The sequence below is a fragment of the Rattus norvegicus genome, chromosome 4, assembly GCF_021556685.1.
Source record: "Rattus norvegicus strain SHRSP/BbbUtx chromosome 4, alternate assembly SHRSP_T2T, whole genome shotgun sequence".
Classification (NCBI taxonomy): Eukaryota; Metazoa; Chordata; class Mammalia; order Rodentia; family Muridae; genus Rattus; species Rattus norvegicus.
In genome coordinates this window covers 35,760,001-35,781,708 of record NC_141537.1, presented here as the reverse complement: position 1 = coordinate 35,781,708, position 21,708 = coordinate 35,760,001, and the positions used below count along the sequence as shown (strand labels likewise).

The 21,708-nt window shown below is 43.9% G+C and overlaps 1 long non-coding RNA gene across 1 annotated transcript in view; it reads left to right on the top strand.

Moving 5' to 3' along the window:
- Positions 1-301: 301 nt before the first annotated feature.
- The window catches only part of LOC100912227 (uncharacterized), a 35,531-nt gene continuing 14,124 nt past the window's right edge, over positions 302-21,708 (top strand). The window contains exon 1 of the long non-coding RNA XR_015685943.1: positions 302-461. This is a non-coding gene — a long non-coding RNA (uncharacterized LOC100912227). The remainder of the gene's footprint in view (positions 462-21,708) is intronic.

Below are 21,708 nucleotides of genomic sequence, written 5' to 3'. Positions count from 1 at the left end.
CCATGATTAACTGCAGCACTTTGTTCAAATTGCTGCTATAAAATTCAGAACAATTTGCCTGTAATGATCATGGACTGGGTTTATTTTGGGAGGTGGAATAAAAGTGGATATAGCATAAATTATCCTCTAATTATACACCAGTGTCGCCTCAATTATCCTCTTATCAAAATGGTTGTCTAACTGCCGCATTTAGTTTCAATTCTCTCCTTTTTTTCTATAAAAAGAACTTCATACCTTGTTATTATTAATCCATTTATTATTTGCAAGGGGGTTTATATCCGCACATCCAGGTGGTAGCACCACTTCTGTTTCAAAGATGGACTGGGGAAAGACATTAAGTTTGGAGCAGCTCAGTACAACGGATCTAGCCTTTCTCCCTCGGGTCTCCAGACTCACTTAGGTCCAAGCTGCGGAGCAGGGACAACGGAGCCCAGGCGGCCACCTTCAGGCCCAGCCACCAGGTAGGAGAACCGGATCTAACTCTAGGCTTGGGGACAAGCCAGGCCGCACCGGGTCCGGTCCTGGGGCGGCAGGTAGGCTCTCGGAGCTCGCGTGGCCAGACGACGGAGACTAGGTGGGCGAAATCTGAGTACCCTACCCTACCCACCTGGGCTCGTTGCCTGCTTTCGGTGGGTACAGGGAACAAATTGTGAGCTTTTGGTCACAAGAAATATGTGGGGTAGCAACCCTGTGTGGTGGTGTCCGGAGGTTGCGGGAGGACTAGTTTGTCTTTTTGGAAAAACTACTGGGACATTTTTGCACCGTACGTCGTCTGTAGCCCATACGCTACACCACCCCAGGAAACCTAGAATGGAGAATTTAGTGGTGCGGCTTGCCAATGGAACTCCAGAAAGGGATGATAGTAGACGGAGCTTCACAATTTCCCGTGGCGCAGGAGTCAGTGACTGCAGCTTATGCTAATTGATTTTCCCAGCTACCCGCCCGGGGTCTCCAGGTATCCTCAGGCCAGTTTGCCTTTTCTTTTTCCTTTCTTTCCTTCAGCGGCTCGCAGCCCGCCGGTTTTCCCTCTAGTTTCGCCCGCAGCTACATTCGCGCCCTCTTCTTTTACCCAGCCCGCCACGCTTAACTTCTTGAGTCCCGGGTGCCGGTTCAGTAACTCTGAATTCATTTTTAAGTGGCTCCCTTGTTCCTTCCCTTTTAACAAGAGGTGCAGTTTAACACGCGAACCTGTAACGCGATCCGTGCGTTTACATATCGGCAGTGGATTAAAACAACAACATCTTCTAGGAAAATGAAAGATAGGCTGGGTGAGGTAGTGGTGGGGTGCTGAAAGGGAAGTCAGGGAAAGAGAGCACCCCCTCCCCCGGCGGTGCACCCGGGCTGCGAGCCCAGCTCGTAATGTCCTCAAAGCCAGCAGGTAGACATGGCAGTTTTATTGCTCTATACCCTGCAGCTTGCTGTTAACATGATGAAGGCGTTTCTGTGTCTCTGCCGTAATGTTCGCAGGTGCACTGCTTTGCCCACTAACTCTGATAGCATCTGGATGATGGTGGGGCCGGGAAATGTCCTCTCACCACTTAAGCGCCAGATCCAAGGCGCACAGCGCCTGTTTGCAAAGGGATTTCCTTCTTGTTTGTTTAAAGTGTGAAGAAGCGGCGATAGTTGGAATTGTCCTTTCAGGTGTATCTCTGTTCCTGGGGGTGCAAATGTGCAGCTAGGTTGGTAGTTGTGCACGGTGTAGGTTCTGTTGAGATTTGCTGGGTGACCCAAGCTGGGCTCTGAGAGACAGAGTAGTGAGCAAGAGGGTCTCACCCAGCTAGACAGAGGTCTCGGTGTTCTCATTCGGGATAGAAGACTAGGAATAACTATCTCACTTCCCAGTCTAGGAAGTAGCCAGAGGAAGACTACTGTGGCCCAAAGGTAGGCAGCTAGTGCTTGACACAATGTGGCCTCTGCCACTGGCAAAGGTTTAGTGTTCTTTGCACAGAGCTTTGCTCAAACTGAAGTTGGGCAGTTCCGTTCCTAGTCCCTCACCTGGTGTCTGGAGCATCTGGGTTAAACTGCGAAACGGGACAGTAGAAGTCACCCCTACTTTACGGTAGTGCAACCGGCTACCATATTTTCGGTTAAAGGTAAAACGCCGGGCTTTTCAGAGTCTAGCAAAAAGGCGAACACCTCAGGGGCTCTCGGCCCCGGCGCCTCCCGCGCAGTCCAGGCTCCTTTCCTCTTTGTTTCGCTCTCTGGGGAGCCTCCGCCAACTCTTGCCAGTGGGAGGGAAAGGAGAGCTAGTAGGGCCACTGAAGCCTTTATCATTCAAAATACAAGTAAACTTAGAAATCTGGAGGCCTAAGCGGTTTTTTTTAAGGGCCTGTTACTGTAAGATAAGAATTATATTCATTGAAGTTTTAGGAAGCGGGATTGGAGGCCTAAATTGCATTTGATTTTTAAAGGTGTTAAGGTGTTGTGGACTACGGTCCACGAACACCAACACACTGCTTTTTGAACACCCATTGCTTCTATCTTGCCGGGATAGGTGTGTAAGAGCGGGCTCATTGGGCTTGAGATTCGTCCCAGTTTGGTTCTGGAGATGTTTGCAGACCTGTGCAGGGCTGAGAATGCCTGGATCTCCCGGGAAGGTTTGCAGTGTTGGTGGGAGCTATGGCAGTAAATTCAAGCCGTCCAGGACGGTTGCTAAGTTGGGCTCAGTTATCACGTTAATTCTCAAGAAATTAGACCTGGAGAAATGGTCTTTGAATTCAAAGAAATAACTCGGTGTTGTTTTACATAGCCACGTTAAGAACCCCCTTCTCAATGGGAGACATTGGTGGAAAAATTCCTGCTAGTTCTTTCCTCATTTAACATGAAATTCTCTCTCTCTCTCTCTCTCTCTCTCTCTCTCTCTCTCTCTCTCTCTCTCTCTCTCTCTCTCTCTCTCTGTGTGTGTGTGTGTGTGTGTGTGTGTAAGGAAAGGGTACCTGATATTCTAGACACTCAAGAACCCTTTATCCCCCTAACACACAGAGACACACAGAGACACACAGAGACACACACACACACACACACACACACACACACACACACACACACACACCTGTAAAATCTCCAGGTCAAGAGATAGAAAAACGCCTCTTTCCATTTTCCAGTGCAGGCTAACAGTGGCACCTTTAGGAGTAGCTCCAAGAGCCAGCCTAGGCAAGAAAATGCTGAGGATTTGGTGGTGTTTCTTTAGCAATAAAACTGCAATGGCCATGCTAATATCCTACTCTTCCAGGTTTCTCCAGATCCAGATTAAAAGTGGGTTTATCTAGTAAATGTCCAGAAGGAAGGTTGACCAGAGTTTGAGGCTAACAACCCTTATCTCTCCAGTTCTGATTTCCAAGCACAGGCACCTGGGAAACTCCAACCTGCCACTGACCTGTGGCAGGGCTCCTCAGAGTTTTCAAAAGTGCTCATTTGAAGAATATCACTAAACAAGTCTCAACCCAGAGGCTTCTATTGTAGACTTTTTAAAATCTGAAATTTCATGGTGTTAATTAACGCACAGATACCTAGATCTTTCCTCTAACCTCGCCATCATTTGACTCCTCCTTGGAATCATTTCTGGATGTGTGAGTACCCCAAACTTTTTTATTTGGGAGAACTGGATGTCAACAAGCTTGAAACAAGTCTTTCCCCACCTCTTGGTTTTGGGGTTGTACATTAAAAACCTGTCCTCTCTTTTCTCCTTCCCTTCCTTCCCTCTTTCAGTTGCTTTTCGGTCTCAAACATTAGACCCTTACCCCTAATACATAAACATATGTCCCCTCGGCTCTAGAGAGAAGAGGGTTGACGAACCCACAGAGCTTAAACAGTTTTAAACACGGTAAATGCAGATGTTTGTCTTTTCAATATACAGGCTAAACCAAGGCTGACCTTCCCCTGCCCCATATTTGCCCTGCTGGGAAATGGAGCAGAGTAGAGGAAGACGGGAAGGAATGCTAGAAATCAGCTTTCATTTACCGGTCTTTGAAAAGCAGGACCCCTGGCCATCATAGAGTAAATGCAGCCCCAGAGTGGCAGGGAACAAGCATCAACAGGAAATGGCAGACTATTTTTAGGCTTAATAAGGAGTTAATATAGCTGCTCAGTGTCTTCCTAAATGCCTGGAAGCATCTTCTGCTTAATTCTTTCACCTCTTCATCAGCAGTAACAATAATAAAGTCATAGCAAATGTCTCTATAATTAATAAAGAGCCAGGCTTGGGACAGCTCTTCAAGGAAACCTGGATGAAAAGCATCCTCTTGTTATAATGGAAACAAAAATGTAAGTGGGAACCTTTTTCACTAGTGAGAAGAAGGAGTCATGTTCTGTGTCTGACCATCGTTTTATATATGTGCTTTTCTATAATTTTCTTATTTATCTTTTCACAGACACTTATTTCTGGAACATCCCAATAAATGGGAAGACAGTTTATTATTTTTTTCTTTTAAAATGGAACGTTCCTTAGAGGACCACTCACTGACCAGTCCTTGGAAGTTAGGATTAAAAAAAAAAACCCTCAAATTACTACTGCGCCATTTCTTTTTTCTTTTGTTCAGGAAAAAAAAATCTTTATGCAAATCTAGGATCGAGGAAACTCATTCCTTTCTACCCTTGGGATAACATTTTTCGCCATACTGTTTTAAATAATTTTATGCATGAAAATGTTGTTTAGCATCTTTATGCCAGCAAATGGGGGCTCCTTCCCTCAGAGACTCAAAGTCTTTGGTTCTTTAAACACACTGAGAGGCCATGCCCATTTGGCAAGCTAGCATTTGACTTTGTCATCTTTGGAAGACAGAAAATAAAGGAGAATACAAGAGTAGTAGTAGTAGTAGTAGTAGTAGTAGTAGTAGTAGTAGTAGTTGTTGTTGTTGTTGTTGTTGTTGGGTTAAGAGTATAGAGGATGAGTGTCAACCAGCTTTGTTGTAGGTCTTCCTGTTCGCTGGGTACCACAGCACTTTAATGTTAGCTTCACAACAAATCAACAAAATTAAAACTAACAAAGGTTTCCCGGCCCTGCAGTGGTGTGTATTTACTCTTGGAGTGAGGGGGTGGGGTGGAAGTGGGTGGACTAGTCCTGCCAAACCAGCTCTCCATTTGCTAGACTTTTACCCTACACCTTCCTCCCTTCCTCCTCATTTCTCATCCTCCTTCTCTCTCCTCACACTGACCACTTCCGCAAGGTCGTAATAGGAAAGTCATCCAAAAATTACAAGAGGCCACCTCTCCTGGACAAAACCAGCCATTCTTTAATAACAAGATTGTGAAGCTCTAACGTGTTGGGCCCAACAATTAAAAAAAGCAAGGGCAGCAATTCAGGATGCCGGTCCAGCAGTCCCAAGCAGACAGGCTGGCATCCCAGCCTATCTGTGGGTCTGGGGTGAAGGAAGGGGCGAGGGGCAGGAGCCGAGAAGGCGGAACGCCCGCGCCCGCAGCTGGCTCCCACGCGCCGCCGCCTGCAGAAAGCCAGGGGCAGGATAATGGAATTCAGCAGGCAGGGATCCTCAGAGAGCCAGCCACTGTCTTGTACAGATTTGTAGAGAAACCCTCAGTGTAATTAAAACCGTACAGTCAGATTAATTCAATGTGTTGCTCGGCAGCATTTTTAATAGTAAAAATCCGCTTTAAAATTGAATTAGGGTCGAATAAATTTTCTGCGAGACTCGCCGGATTTGCCAGCTTTCATTGAAGCCAGCTAGGGAGGATTTAGGCGGTGGCTCCCCGACCCTGCCAGTTGGAGGTGGGATGGGGGTTAAGGCGGGTGTTGATCAACCAGGGGGCCAGTTTGGTCTCTAGACTGGTGGTCAGGAGCCAGGCCCAGGGGTGTCTCACCGCCCGGGGCTAACCCTTGATCTCAGGGGGCAATGCACAGACTTCTGACACCCAAAGGCTACCCCAATCTTTCCCTCTCTCTCTGCGAAGTTCTTGGCAATTAGAGGTGAAGGGGGTAGGGAAGAAAGAGAGCCCTACTGTATCTTGAAGCAATTTCTTAACGTGTGTTTCCGCGTGTGCTGGAGGTTGGAGCCCTCTCTGGCCGCCTGAGTGGCAGACAAGAGAAAGTTGTGGCTCTCACTCCCCCCCTTCTTGAAAATCTTCCAAAAATTAAGGGTAATATTTCAAGCCTGCTGTCAAAATGTCTCCCAAGCTTTGATTTGGCTGGCCGCCCCCTCTCCCTCCCCCCAACCCCACCTCTCATCCTTCCCATTCAGTGGTTCACGTGGTTGTGAAATAGGTGTTGGCGTTGGGTTCTTTTCCCCCCTCTAAGGTTAGACACCTTGGAGCTGAAGACTTGCTTAAAGTTCTTGTAAGAAGTGCCTGAGCGCTAATGGGGAGGCATTCACTCGAAACAAGCCTGGGGTGGAAGAAAGACAGTGAACTGAATCCGCTCTTTCTTGAAGCTTTTTTTCCCCTTGCTCTTTTAGGGGCTCAGAAACAGACTGAAGCTTCCCACCCCTCTTTTCCTAAAGATCAGGACACAACATGGGCTTTCTTGACACTCATATACAGGAGCACGCCCGGTGCAAAACCTTGGGTCACAAATGCCCTAACAAGTTAGTCACATCATCAGGCCTGGGAAAACAAAAACCTCTGTGGGTCCCTGTTCCTCAGGCAACAGCGCGCAGACGCCTTAATTGCTGCAAATTGTCACTCTGTCCCCTTTTCATTTTCTCACCCCTTCGTTTATTTTTAGTACACTTCAAATGCCTACACACTTTTCCTAGTAAGGAGAGCAGAGCAATTATTGCCTTTGCCTGTAGGGCCTCCTTTGCCAATCACTGAACGCGGATGGAGTAAACAGGGCGAAAAGCCAGGCGCGTTATTGGTCTCGCTTATTTCAGGTGGAGGGTGGTAAATAACTCTCCCTACAGCGTCACCCCCTCCCTGCCTTTGGTTCTTGGGTACCAATTACCTAGAAGAAAGGAGCTGTGTGCCCCTCCCTTGTGCTCTCCTCATCACATCCACTTGCTGCACACCAAGTTTTATTCTTAAATCCAGCGGATCCCGTCAGAATTGGCTGGTTCCACAGAGAGTTGTTAGGGGAAAAAAAGAATTCTTTGGAGACCCAGATCTTAATTCTGTCCTTGAATAGAAAGATGCATCCTGAGACGGAGGAGGCATCTTCCCTGCCCCCCACGCTAGGAAGTAGGGCCCTTTTCCTCCTCATGCTATGAGGGGGCAGAGTACAAGCCCCCAAGATTTAATGATAAAGAGCTCTTTCAGGGGGGTCTTTCTAAGCCAAGCCAAGCTTTTCGAATGACCTGGAGCAGTTGGAACAGTTTGCATGAATGTCTATTTTTCGTCATAATAGCTAAGAGGTCTTAAGAGAGAACTTTAAATTTCGAGATGTGTATTGTCTGGAATTCTGCTGAGTCCGGTAACAAACACCTTGTCTCCTATCCGCATCGTAGGTTGGGGATGGGGAAGGAGGCAGGTGTCTATAGCCTACAGCAGCCTAGGGGGTATCCTGCATCCTGCAGATGGATCCGAAACAAATCAGTGCGGGATTAACTTGTCTGTCTTCTGAATTGTCTCCAACCGCTAAAGCTGCGTGGGCCGCACCTGCCAGGGCGGCTTCGGGTTACTAGCTGGCGTTGAGCTGCAGGCCTTGTCCCAGCTCTGGATGGACCAGGCTGGCTACCTGTCGGGGTGCCGAGGTTCACTGGATATCTTAAAGGAACACAGCGAATAATATAAACCGCACCATTCTCACACACACCCGTCCCCTCCTATTTCTTTCTTCCTTTTTGTAAAAACATTTACAAGGAGCCTAATTTCAGATTGTGGAAGTAAATTTCATGGTAGGATATATTTTACAAAACATGTAATCTTTCCAGGCCGGAAGACTTTTAATTAAAACCATACTTTGACAAGTTGAGTTTCAAAGCAGAGCCACACCAGCACGGAAGGCTAATTCATATTCAAGATATAGTCTGTAATTCAAGTTGTTTGAAAATTCGGGCCAGTCGGAACAATGAGTTGCTCTTCTGATTTCCTCCTTAAGGACTTGTGGACTCTTGAGGCCATAATGGAACAGAATGGAGTACCTATGTGTTCATCCAAGCTTCAGGTGCTCTTCGATGAAGTATATTAGGAGAGAGACAGAGAGACAGAGAGACAGAGACAGAGAAACAGAGACCTTAGAGAAGGATTCCAGAGGAAGGAAAGGTCAGGGGGACCCTAGGCATACCAAACTCCCAAGGAAAACAGTTGCCTTCCCCCAGAGGGAAGACTTCTGAGAGGCCCCATATCTTCCTTGATCCTACTCACCAATACTAGAGAAAGAGAATCTCGCATAGTACCCCATTTATGATGGCCCAAAACCTGAGGTGTGGTGGTTTGTCTGTCTAGCTGACACAGCCCTCAGTGTCCTCACGGAAGAAGCTCGGAATGGTGCCCCATTTTTAAGTAATTGCCCTCAATAATCTTCAGAAATCGATCAATTCAGAGTGGGTTAGCCCCACATGGGAAGGAAATCTCCCTCCCTCCCTGTCCTTTCTCTCTCCTCCCTCCCAACCTCTCCTAGCTCTGTTATAAATGATTATGGGTGGGAAGGATCTGTAGGTCCTTGGCATCTACAAATAGGAGACAAAGAGATTCTGTAGAACTTTGTAGAGTAGGAGGGGGCGGTCCCAGGAAAGAGCAGTTTCAGAGAGAGAAGCCGTGGTTGATGCTGGATTTTCTGGTTCTAATCTGGAGCCCACACCTCAAGTGATCCTCTCCAGATGCCTAACCTGCTGATGTAAAAGCCTAACATAGAAAGAGGCCAGGCTGTGGGTTTGTGACTTGTGTTGGTCTGATTATTCTTGAAATACCAGGAAAATCTTTTCAAGCATCCCAACCACCCATGGCACTGGAAAGGGGGGAACTGTACTTCAATTGGTTGCAATAAAATAATTGATTGGATAATTGATAAGCTCTTTTCCTTACCCTATCTTTCATTTCAAACACACTATTATTTTCCTATTTCTTAAAGGACAAATCTTTTACAAGGAGAACACCCCAAATCCAAAGTGTTCAAGGAAGATTTTAGGCTACGGTGGTAGAATGCATGCCAGGCCTTCAGTTCAGTCCTGACCTTATACGGCTGGAGTCAGCACTCTGGTTTTATTGGTCTGGGTTTACTAAGAAAGCTTAAGATTTTGCAAAGTACAATTGTGAAAAGAGTGGTTGTGGACAGAAGGTACAAGAAAACATTTCTGAAGACTGAGTGGAGTTCTCCTTTCTTGAAATGGATATGACTATTGAATGTTATATACTGTATGCTGACCAACTAGTGGCCAAATACCAAATAAAAGTAGATTTTTATGAACAGAAGGCCTGGAGGTCACCTTTTTGTGGCCCATATTTTGGAGGGTTGTAATTATGACACTTTAGCTCTCTCACATCTCACATTGTTTTGTTTTTGTTGTCGTTGTTGTTGTTTTAAGCTTGTTGTAATCAGGCTATAAGTAAGGGTGGGAAAAGAGAGGCACTTCTGGAGTCTCTCTAAGTATCACACTGTGTGAGCTGAACATAATAAGGTCCTGTGTTCCTGGCCATGTTCATCTGCAGTTTAATTCTATGTTGGAACTTGTGAGTTACACAGAAAGAGGAAGCTATAAGTAACAATCCCCTCCTGTTTTATTGCAGTCAGAAGAACAAGCAGTTTTCTTGTCATGGGGTATGAATCCCCTTAGGTGTTAGAGGTCCATTTTAGGCAGCATGTTCTGGAAGGAAAATATGGTAGGCAGAGGATGAGGAAGGCACCTCATAATGGCCAGCAAGGTCTGGAGTCAAGGCAGGCAGCAACTCTGGTGTGCAGAAGCAGTAATGTTTCCCAGCCGCCCCACCCCTTCTGTAGACCTAGGAATCAAGCTTGTCATTCCCAGCTTAGAAGCAGTCAGGAGAGGCCCAGACAGGGTGCAAATCCTGTCACACATCTACCTTTCTAGTCCTCTGCCTTTCTATAATTAACCCCATTTCACAGATGTGAACGCTAACATATGGGGCCCAGACCACAGACTTCTTTGGTGTCTGGGCAAAGGTGAGAGATGGAACACAGGTGTTCCAACTTCCTATCACCCTGGTAACCATGTGTGACTGGGGATAGGGTTGGGGAAAAGTGGGCTTTGAGACTACTGTTCTGAGACAGGCACATACAGGTAACGTTTCTGTTTTTGTGAAGCTTATTTGGTCAATTAAGGAGATGTGATTTTTCATATGACAGATGAGGCCCAAGCCCCCAAGAAAGGCAACAGCAATCCCAAACTTCCCTAGGGCTCTAAAAATGTCTCCTGCCTTTAACTTTTTCTCAAATCCGGAATACTTTAACCCTTGCTTGTAGTAAATATATTTATAGTTCTAAAATATGTCTCCCACAGAGATTTTCACTATCTAGGTGAGGATCAAAACTAAAACGCCCTTTTTATTTTTAAAGTGGGTTTTAAAGGCCTATTGTGGGGGAAATGAGATGTCATTGTGACCCCGAGGCTCAGGAAAAGCGGGATTCTATTGGTGGCAGCGTCTGGGGGGGGGAGGGTGTGTGCAGGAGTTGGCTCACGTGTATATTCTTGCATGCAAATCTAAGGCATGCGCGTTGTATCCCTCCGGTACCACTTCCGTCTAGTTGTTGCGATCCAGGTGCGCAATAATTAGGTTTCTTTATTAAAGGTTTCCCCAATCATCACCTGCTTCTAAGGTTCCCAGCCTCTAGGACACTCACCCATCCGCCTAGTGCTTTGCTTTTTGGGGCCAGACATTGGACCAACTTCTTCACAGGCTGCCCAAATTTTAGGATCCCCTGTATCCTTTCTCATCAACCTTTTCCCTTTGATTGGCTTTAGTTGTAGGCCCCTTCTTCATTCCCCACTTCCCCCACAGGCATATCATCCCCCAATGCAAAATCTTAGAGAAGGGTATCAAAACTACAGCAAACCGTTGCTAAACCTCTCAGGCATGTTGATTTAAGGTCAAAGCGCAGAGCGTAGTTGACTAAGAACTGAACAAGCGCTCCCTACCCCTAAAGGGAGTAGCTTGGAACCGCTAAGAAGTATATCTGGAGTCAGCTGCCCCGAAAGGGTGTGTGGATAATGCTTTTAGTCCCTCTACATCCCTGACCTCTTGATAAAGGACTTAAGAGCAGGCGAGCTACCCGGAGTGTCCTACATCCCTCCTAGGCACAGGGACCTCAGAGATCCCTCAACTGGAGTGGTGGAACGGTCTTTTCCAGAAAGGCACATCCCTAGATGAGAAATAACCGGTGCATTTGAAGCTTCCCGAAGAAACTCTTGGGACTTCTGATGGAACTGGCCCACCAGGCGCCGGAGCCTGAACCGCCCTGCACACCATTGGGGCCTCTCAGTAGCCCTTTCTTCTGGGTATCGCTGGTAGCACGCTCCTCCAGCGGTCTCTTGGTTTACCTGCAAAGCCAATGGGTTCCTGTTTTTCTATCAGAAAGCTCCTACTCCCTGCTCCCCCTTCCCCCTCACCCAACCTTCCCCAAGTAGGGATTTGATTCTCTGATATGAATGATACGAATAATTGTTGCATCATGTAACTTCCTACATCTTGGTTTTAATTTTCACTGAACCCAACAAAGATATTTGCAATTTTAAAATAAGCACTCGATTTAATAAATGGGAACATTGTACAGGGACGACTGTGCGCCCCCTTCACCCCCTTCAGCAGACGTTATTAGCTCTGACAGCATGCCGCTCAGGTTTGCGAGAGGGTTTTGTAAAGGGATGACAGACAAGAAGGCCAGCAATCATGGCCTGACTCCTTGGCTGAAGCTTTTTTTCTTTCTTCCTTTCTTTTTTTCTTTCTTTTCTTTTCTTTCTTTCTTTCTTTTTTTTTTATCAGAATGTTCTGTTCGATGCCATTTATCCTTGATGATAGAAAATTGCGCTGTTGCCAGGACGCCGCTGCAGCCGCTGAAATAGAGGGCAGGAGCCGCGTTTCCATTTTCCGGCTTGAAAGCTATTCAAATGAATTTGCAGAGTGGGGGGAAAGTCTAGCGATAAACAAATGAGAATAAATCGAGTTCCCCTTTCCATTCTCTCCTTTAAATGGGAGGTTCTTCATTTCCCATAGAAAGAATTTTGCTCATCAGTGTTTAGGAATACCTAGGAGATCGTGGAAGCCAAAGCAGGATTTATTTTGATACTCTTTAAGTGACTAACTGCATAAACACTTAAAAAAGGAGTGTGCTTCTAAATATATTCGACGTATAAGAAGTATATATACATAGATAACATAATACTCATCTTTACACAACTCCAAGTACAATGCTAGGTAAACCCAGTAGCATTTCAATGAATATAATTTGCAAGTAACACTACTTGCTCTGCATGTGGGCCTCTAGTTACACATCTATGAATGTTATTAGACGGGGAAAAATTTAGAGCCCTCTCTTTGTATTTCAGATGTTGTGCCTTTTTTTTTTGACTCGGTATCCCTTAGTTAGTTTAAACGTTTTCCTCTCTAAATAAATAAAATCAAATAGATAAGAGTCACTCTTTTTTTTTATAAGTTAGTTTTCCAAATACATCTTTCTTTAGAGTCTTTTTCAATGCTGGAAACTATAAGCTGAAAGGACTATTTTAAAGAATTGATGTGCTGTGCCCCTAAAGCATAATGAGGAGACTAAAATCTGTACTTTGCTTCTTTAAACTTTGGATACTTTTCTAGTTTCAAAAGATCATATACTCAAGGAACCATCCCCAAAATGTGACATTTAAAAAAATGAAAATTTAATAAATACAACTCTTAGCCAACCTCTCCCTCCTTCCCACTCCCCCTCTCCCTCTTTGTCTCCCTCCCCACTTCCCCATGGGGGACCCTCATTGTGTTTTAATGATTAAATAACTCTCATTGAACTCTAACTGATGTTTTTCAGTAATATAATAGGTTAGAAAAATCCAGCAATGTAAAGGCCTCTAAAATGCAACAACTAATCTTATTTGAGAGTCATCTGATATTAAGAAACATACTCCACAGTTTAGATCGCCTCCGTTTAAATAACGTTAGCAAGTTCTGTCTCTCAGACTACTGCGTTTTGGGGTACACAGCTGTTCTAGAGACAGGGAACAGTTGGGCAAACCAGGGCTGCACAAAGGAGAAAGAGGTGATAGTGATGTGTTGAACTTTTCCCATAGGGTGTTCCAGGCAGCTGTGGTATCTAGTTACAGGCTGCAGAATAATTCATTAGCTGTAAGACATTTCCCCTCTAAGATATTAGCATAATAATGAGAAAAGTACCGCGCCAGGTAAAGCTAAATAAAACTAGGAACTGGCCCTATAAAGTCAAGTGTGCTTGCGTTTATTATCGGGAGTGTTCAGGCGAGTGGAGAGTCCCTTTCCCAAATTCATGGCCTGAGGATTGTGTTCAGAAGGAAGAGCTCCACTTGGCAGGGATTTCCCCACCCGAGACACCTCAAAAAGTGAGGTGAATTTCTCCTCTAGAGACTAACTTGGGGCTCACAGATTGAATCTGGAGCCTCAGAACTCAAGGCCTTGGCGAGTATGCTACAAAACCTGCACCCTTTCCCCAACCTCTGTACCTCCTGTGCTGGCAACACACTGGTGCTAAGCCCCTGAGGGATCCTCAGTACCGGCTGTCAATAGGAGGTGAAATCTTCTGGGGTGTCGAGGCTGGCCTGTCCTTCAGGGCTTATCCCATTGTAGGACTGTGCCAAGACCTTTATTAGTCAGTTCTGGGGTATCTTCATTTCCAGACATTTACCAGGCTCTTACTATGCTGGAGGTCGTTGGTGGGCAGTCTCTAGCTGGGCGGAGGTAGAAGTGGTTTGAACAGAAGATCAGGCCTTGCATCTCTAACCTGGTTCCACTTTTGGGGTGGAGTGTAGGTATTGACCCCTCTTGTTATGTGGGTGTCTTGGTGCAGCTAGGCCTGTGGAGCTGTGGGAAAGTTGAGCACCGGAACTATGTAGTAGAGACCGTGAGATCATTTCCTTAGGTTTCCTTAGGTTTACAGAACCCCATCCCCCATCCCCCCCCCCCCCCCCAGATCCTGTTCTGCAGGGAGTTTTGGAGTCCACTTATAGCTGCTTGTTTGAGCTACACCGTGGCACGCTCTTCCACATAATGCAACTAAAATCAGTCAAGTTTGGAGGAGGGAAGTGTGCCCCACGCCCCAGCCCTATGGGGCGTGTAAGCTAAGCATTACAAATGAAAATTTTTCTTCACCTCTGGGATCCCAGGAATATGGACTTGCCTTTTTCTTCAACAAAAGAACAAGCAATTCTGAAAGGCTGCAGAACCACTCACCCTTTAGGGGTTCCAGTATCCAGGAATGTCCCATGCAGTGGAAACACAAAAGCTCAACATTTTGATATTTTAAGAGATTTCTCTCCCCTTTTAAATCCTTCTTGTAAATGCCTGGTTGTAGCTATGTGAGAGTGCTTTCCTGTGAAAACATGCAGCAGGGGTCTCTCTCCTTTTCATGTGTATGAGCAGTGGCGAAAAACAGTCCAAATGAGGTAGAAGGTCATTATGGAGACTATGAAGATGATGACATTCAGGGCCAGCCTCAACTAGCCAAAAGTCTTGCCTCAGAAAAGGAGGGGGGAAAAAAGCAACTGTGTTTAAAGGTACTTTAAATCCTGCATTTTCCTCCCAAATTCCAAGTAACTTTTTGCAATTACATAGCCCTTATGCTATTAACCCACCTCACTCAAGCTTCGCCTTGATTGCCTTCTGGGACTGCATTTGTACTTACTAACTCTCCAGAAGTTTGAGGTGGGCAGTGCAACAGTAAAGAGTCGCACTAATCCTGCTTTGATCTCAAAATCTAGGTCATAGCAGATACCGGGTCAGCACTGGCTATTGGGAAAAAAATGAGCCCAATCTCTCTCTCTCTCTCTCTCTCTCTCTCTCTCTCTCTCTCTCTCTCTCTCTCTCTCTCTATCTTTCCTTCTTTCCTTCCTCCCTTCTTGAAGTTTTCCTTGGATCCAGAATATCCACCCCAAGTTGACAGACTACAAAATATGACTATGACTATGACTAAGTTGTGATGTAAACTCAGGGTAATTAAGGCGATGGGAGCCATTTTCTGTCCCGCAGATGTAGAGAATAGAGTTAATGCATTCACCGTGTCTGCCTGGTTATTTACATAAATCCATGCTCCTAACCCATATCACTCACACAACCTCCATGGGAACTTACTGCCTGAAAGTAAAGAGTTGTACTTTCCTTGTTTTTTAACCCCTAAGTACTGTAAGCATAGAATGATGGTAGTTAATCTTCTTAGATAATTTAAGACTTAAAGATTAGGAGACTATATTGACAATTTCAAATTTCAAGTCTGAGTGCTTTGGCTAAGTAATGCTTAGGAGATGACAGATGTGATAAAAGGACTGCCAAAAAACAGACTATAAAACTAAAATGTGTGATTTTGTGTGTGTTGTGTGGCTTTGAACGAAATGATTGTTACAAAACTCATTCAATCCAAATGTGTTCCTAAACAAACAAGTACAGGAGTATTTTATACTACCTGATATTTATAAATACAATACCATATTTCACTGTGCTTATACATATACATACAGGCATATTTTGTAGCATGTTTCAAATCAGCTAATTCATATAACACACACACAGAGTGAGAGAGAGAGAGAGAGAGAGAGAGAGAGAGAGTTAATCAGTTGGCATAGTTAAGTATGGCTGAGCTATATACACTCTCAAGTGACGTATATATAATCACAAGCATTTGTGCTGTCTACATACCCTACCTCTCATTTCCTACTTTTCTGTCATCACATCAGCATTATATTGCAAGAGGCTGCTTATGATGCTATAGCTACCACAACCTTCCTTTGGAAGTTGAATCATGGAAGGAACATATGAAGATATTTGAGTTTGCTTGAGAGAGAGAGAGAGAGAGAGAGAGAGAGAGAGAGAGAGAGAGAGAGAGAGAGATTGATTCCACTGCAAATCCTCATTATCAAGTCGGTTTTCAACTATCCATAATGGGCCATTCTTGATGATAGTCCAAATCCTAACCCCCAAGCTTCCTAAACCCATTTACAAGCAGGACAAAGTACATTAAATTGCTGTGAATCAAACATGCCCCTTTGAAATGTCTTTGCCCACTGGTATGAACAAAGTTTGGAAAGCAATCTAAGGTATACAATGAGGGAACTGTAAGAGAAAGGAGTGAAGGCAAGAGAGCAGTACTCATGGTGATTTAGGTGGAGAATTTTTCTTTTTTGGTGTGACCCTACCATGTCTCATAAATTGTTGAAGATACCTCCAGAGTCAATGTTTGCTGTCTTCTAGTCTTCTCTCTCTCTTTTTTTTTCTGGATCATTCTTCTAAGTTTGATTCTAGAGAACTTAGAATGGACACGATCAAGATATTCCTTTATAAGATGTTGGGGACCTTGTGTTTGAACACAGAGACAAAAGTGTTGCATTAGGAATCACAGGCATGCTCATTTGGGTGATGTTTAGCTGAGGGTATCTTGTTTGTAGGACCTGATTGGTTCACTGTCTTACCTTACAGCGTAGTATAGCTCTGAGTTCAATTTATAAGTTGACTTTATACAAAACTTGAAGTTAAAACTTTCTCCATGAAGAAGCAACAAATGTTGGTTAGTTGTTGGTCATTAAACATGGCAATAAACATTCCACTTTAACTACAGTTAGAGTTTTGTTAGAAATGACAATCTTTTCAGTTCCCCTGGCCCCACTCAAGCAGGATCTCAAGAGTCTCATGTGTGTGGAAGAAAGAATAGACCTCCTTGTCTTTTTAATTAAAGTTTATACAGCTTGTAGAAAGTAGTAATTTTCTAGAAAATTCAATCATTTTAGATCACTGTAGTTCCACCCTTCTGCCTTTTACATGGTTCTAAGCAAATCTTGCCCTTTAAAACCATCAATTATGAAGCAAAGATTGCTGGGAAATTCTGAACTGAAGACATCAGGTTTAGGAATCTGATTCCTGCTTTATGAGAGTAGATGTAATAATGGAGTTCACCATGTACATGTGGCATGACAACCATGTTAGATTCTGTATGCTGTATCAGAGTGACATAAGTCAGTTCCCATTTCTGGAAACCACACCACTGTTTTACACTCTCTTCTGAGAGTAATGACGTGTGGATGACAGACTCTCTCTCTCTCTCTCTCTCTCTCTCTCTCTCTCTCCCCTTTTCAAAACATTAATTTATTTTTATATTAATGTATGATTTTTTTGTCTGAATGCATGTATGTGTGTGTACCATGTACCCTGGCCATCATGCTTCCCTAGTACCATGCCCACTGTCCCCCTGAAACTGGAGTTATAGATGGTTGTGAGCTGCGGCGTAGAAGCTGGAAACTGCTCTTCACCGCTGAGCCATCTCTCCAGCCCTAGAAAGTGCTCTCTCAAATCATCTTTTCTAACAAAGGTGGGAATCAAATTTAGTTAGAGGTAATCAAGTATTGATCCAAAAGATTAAAAAAAGTGCCAAAGAATAGAAGTCACTTTTCAAAGACCAAAAAAAAAAAAAACAAAACAAAAAACTGTTAATGCTAACTTTTAGGAGAATTACCTAAATTTCTTAGTGGCTTCCTCTTGTCTCCAGGAAAAACAAGGCCCTTATTTTAGAGTCTGTGGGAGGTACTAGAGTGTTCTGAACCTGACGGTCTCTGCAGCCTGACTGCGAGGTACTACAACTTATGTTGCTTTCTTAGACTGCAGCTTCCGTTCAGAACAACTGGAATATTGGTGATTGGAATAGAACCAACTGATACTGTGACTGTAAAATTAGACAAGAGATAGTGCCTGGGAAGGTCTTAGCGAGGTACAGTGTGAAAAGGGAACATTCAGCGAGTACAAGGTAAGGCTCAACACGAACATCAAATGGGGTTTTATTAAGACTTTTTAGTTTATGGTCTCGGATTCTATCCCTCCTGCTCTAGGAGGTCTCTAGGGCTCACTGCCCCCTTGTCTACCTTAAAACCTCGTCGACTCAGCTCAGGTGATACGGGTCCTGAAAAATCTGACACTTCAAATTAAGTTCTTGCTTTCAACCCCACCCAGAGCTCATTGCTTGCTTCTTTTATAGCATTTTACAGGTTTTGTTGTAACTATTGCTTTCCTCGTCTCCTTCCCTGGAATATAAATTACAACATTTATCTTTTTCAGAGCTCACAACTGAGTCTGATGAGTAGTAAACACTATGAAACATCCAGCCTTTTACTTTCTCCTTTGGATATAGTTATAAATCAGTTGTAACTGGATGGATTCTTCTAAATTTAATTTTCCTTACACAGAAAATGGCATCAGTTCGTTAAGGAGAGCGGAAAACAGAACATATTATTCCCATAAGTAACTTTGTGAAAGTGTTTTAATTGTGGTTCTGTAGTAAATTGATGTTTTCAGACCAAACTATCTTTGGAGACTTTCCTACTTTAATTGAAGACCTTGTGGACAAGTCGGGTTGCCTGTCTACTCCTCAAGCACATGGTTGATGCATGGTTATTACAATGATCTATTTGAGTGTCAATAGTTATATTTTAGCTTTATGATACCCTGGCCAAATGGGCTACCAACAAATCGGAGTAAGTCATATCCTTGAATGAAGGTCCTATGTATTTGTAAAAGTAGTCAATAGAAAAACTCCCTTTTTCCTCCCCTCCCCTGATCTCAGAGCACTGGCTATAGGGGAAACTTACTGTATAGCCTAGACTGACTAAAAATTTGAAATCTTGCTCCTGCTTGCTAAGGTGGAGTGGGCCAGCACAAACATTTCAATAGACAATTATTTAAACTTCCCTCATTGGCTCCTTCAGTTTGAATAATTCAAACAGAAATACAGGGAAGTTTCATTATTATGGAAGGCTTAATTAAGGACAGACCAGGATAAAACATGTATTTGCAAATTATAGAACACTAGATAGGCATAGTGGCTAAGGTCTGTAGTCCAGCACTGTGGTGGTTGAGACAGGAGGATTGCCAATTGTTTGAAGTCATCCTGGACTGCATAGTGAATTCCAGGCCAGCTAGGGTTCCACTGTGAGACCTTGTTTCAAAATTAAATCAAAGCAATTCAAAACAAAAACAAAATTATAGAATGTTGTTATTAGCAGTGCAGAACACATTTCTACTAGGCAGGGACAAAGGCTCTTCGTCTGAGATTCTTAACTGGTCTGCTTCATAGTAGGCCAGAACTCTTGATAATTATTTCATTAATCTCCAGAAGCAGTGGTTACTGGAGTGTTTGAAAGCAGTTTGTTTTCTTAAGAAGATTAATCACCCCCTGCAAGGCTAATTTAATTAGATTGTAAACTCTCTTCCACCAAAGGAACAGTTAAACCAATTCCCCATCACGGATTATTAAGTGTGTCAAAGACATACGGTCCACATCAACAAACTTTCGGAATAACTTATAAATATTTGCATTCAGTGGTTAAAAAGAATGATTTCCTCTTCTTCTGGTCATATGAATTGCAGGGAATGTTTATAATCTGCCCGCAAGAAGAAAATAAATTAAAACAAAATTATTAAAGAAAATAATTTTTATTTTATTTCTTTGTGAGGAAGTAGAATTTCCATCATCAATGAAGAAATCTTGGTATCCTTAGCCTAAAAGAAGTAAGTGGAGGTGTGGTTTGGTTGCATATGCGAAGATTTGGGCCTCACAGGTTTTCCATCTCCGTCACCTCTTTTATGGCACTTCCAATTTATTTATACTCTGTACCTTTCCGTGAATGATTTGAAGTGTGTTTAATAACAGAAACAAACAATTCATTCTGCCCACTCTCACTTCTGAGTCAACCTATGGACTTTCTCGCAGCAGGCTGACCAAGACGTTTCTGCCAAAGGAACATTCATTAGGGAGTTTTATTATTAATACAACAACATGCATAAAACCCTCTGTAATTTCTCTTACCCATGTAACAATTGGCTCAGAAAAAGACAACCTTCTTACCTCAAACTTGGTTTTTGTCAAATAAATATGGCCTACCTAGTCCATCTCGGAACCCTGCTGAAGACACTCAATCAAGCTTGTGTAGCCTCTCTTGGCCACCTACCCGGTGTGGTTACTGAAAGTATAGTGTAAAAATGTTTTATTGTTTCAGGTTGGACCTCCCAAGCTTGTCTCTGGGTTTTTTATGCCTGAGTACCTAAAAAAGAACTGCAAGAAAAATACAGCTTAAACCACCACATTCTGCTTCCCTTCAGGTTCAAACCCTATAAAACCACCACATTTTGTATGGTTTCTACCCCACACTGTAAGTTGGCATGGGTGTAGATGCCCTAGAAAACATAGAGCAACCTTGACAGCATTTTCATAAACTTGGCAGTGACTTGGACCGTAGGTGACACAGACTGAACTCTTAGCAATGGTTCCTTTATTTTCATCCCATTGAACTACTCCGCCACACAGCTTGGAACACGGAGTCACGCTGTTGTCTCGGTTAGTTAGTCTATGTCTCTGACATCTTCCTCATAGTTGCTTTGTCTTGGACCCTTTGTAACCTTTTTCTCAGCCTTTATCTCTCCATGTATCATTCCTTCAGGCTGTGCAGTTTGAGTTGAGTCAGATGAATCTGAAAGAATGCAGGGGATACCAGATTGTAAGTTTCTTCTGGGCAGGCATGGCCTCTCGCTAACTGTCTAGACAAAAATGCAGAATTTCCATTCTGTGGCTATGATAGTCCACGCTCACTGCATCTTCATCTCCTAGTAGCTCCCACATAGCAGACGTTCAGGAAGCATTGGTGATAAATCAGTACATGGAGCACCTAGACCTGTAGCTTTGTAGCATTTGATCTCCTAAGAGCTGACTCACAAGAGGAACAGTCCTCCATTGCTGGAGAGAGTACAAACTTGTACAACCACTTTGGAAGTCAATTTGGCAGTTTCTCAGAAATCTGGGAATAGTTATACCTCCAAACCCAGCTATACCACTCCTGGGCAACTTCCCAAAAGACGCTCCACCATCCCACAAAGACACTTGCTCAACGATGTTCATAGCAGCTATATCAGAAGAGCCAGAAACTTTAAACAACCTAGATGTCCCTCAACTGAAGAATGGATAAAGAGAATGTGGTATATTTACATAATGGAATGATATTCAGCTATTAAAAACAAAGACATCATGAATTTTGCATGGAACTTGAGAACATCATTCTGAGCGAGGTAACCTAGTCCTAAAAGGACATGCATGGTTTGTACTCACTTGTAAGAAGCCATAAAATATAGGACACCCGTGCTACACTCCACAGACCCAAAGAAGCTAAACAATAAGGAAGGCACATGCTTGAATCTCACTTAGAAGGGGGAATAAAAGAGTCATAGGAGGCAGATGGAGGGAGGGGACTGGGTGAGAGGGGATGGAGAGGGAAATGGGGATTCAGGGTCAGGCGTGAGGAGGAATAGGAGAGATGGATAGACGGCCATGAGAATGAATGGAAATCTGAAACTGACGGGGTGGGGAGGTGAGGGCATCTCTAGGACCTGACAGAGGCCTGGGATAAGGGCGGTGCTCGTGAATCAATGGGCAACCCCAGTGGATCTATAGGGACACCAACCCACCCACAAAACTTTTGATGGAAAATTTATCCTTTCTACAAGAAATGCAGGCACAGGGATAGAGCAGAGCCTGAGGGAATGGCAACCAATAACCAGCCCACCTTGTACTCATTCCACCCACAGGCAAGCACCAGTCTCTGACAATATTAATGATACTTGGTTATACTCGCAGACAGGAGCAAGTTGTCCTCTGAGAGGCGACAC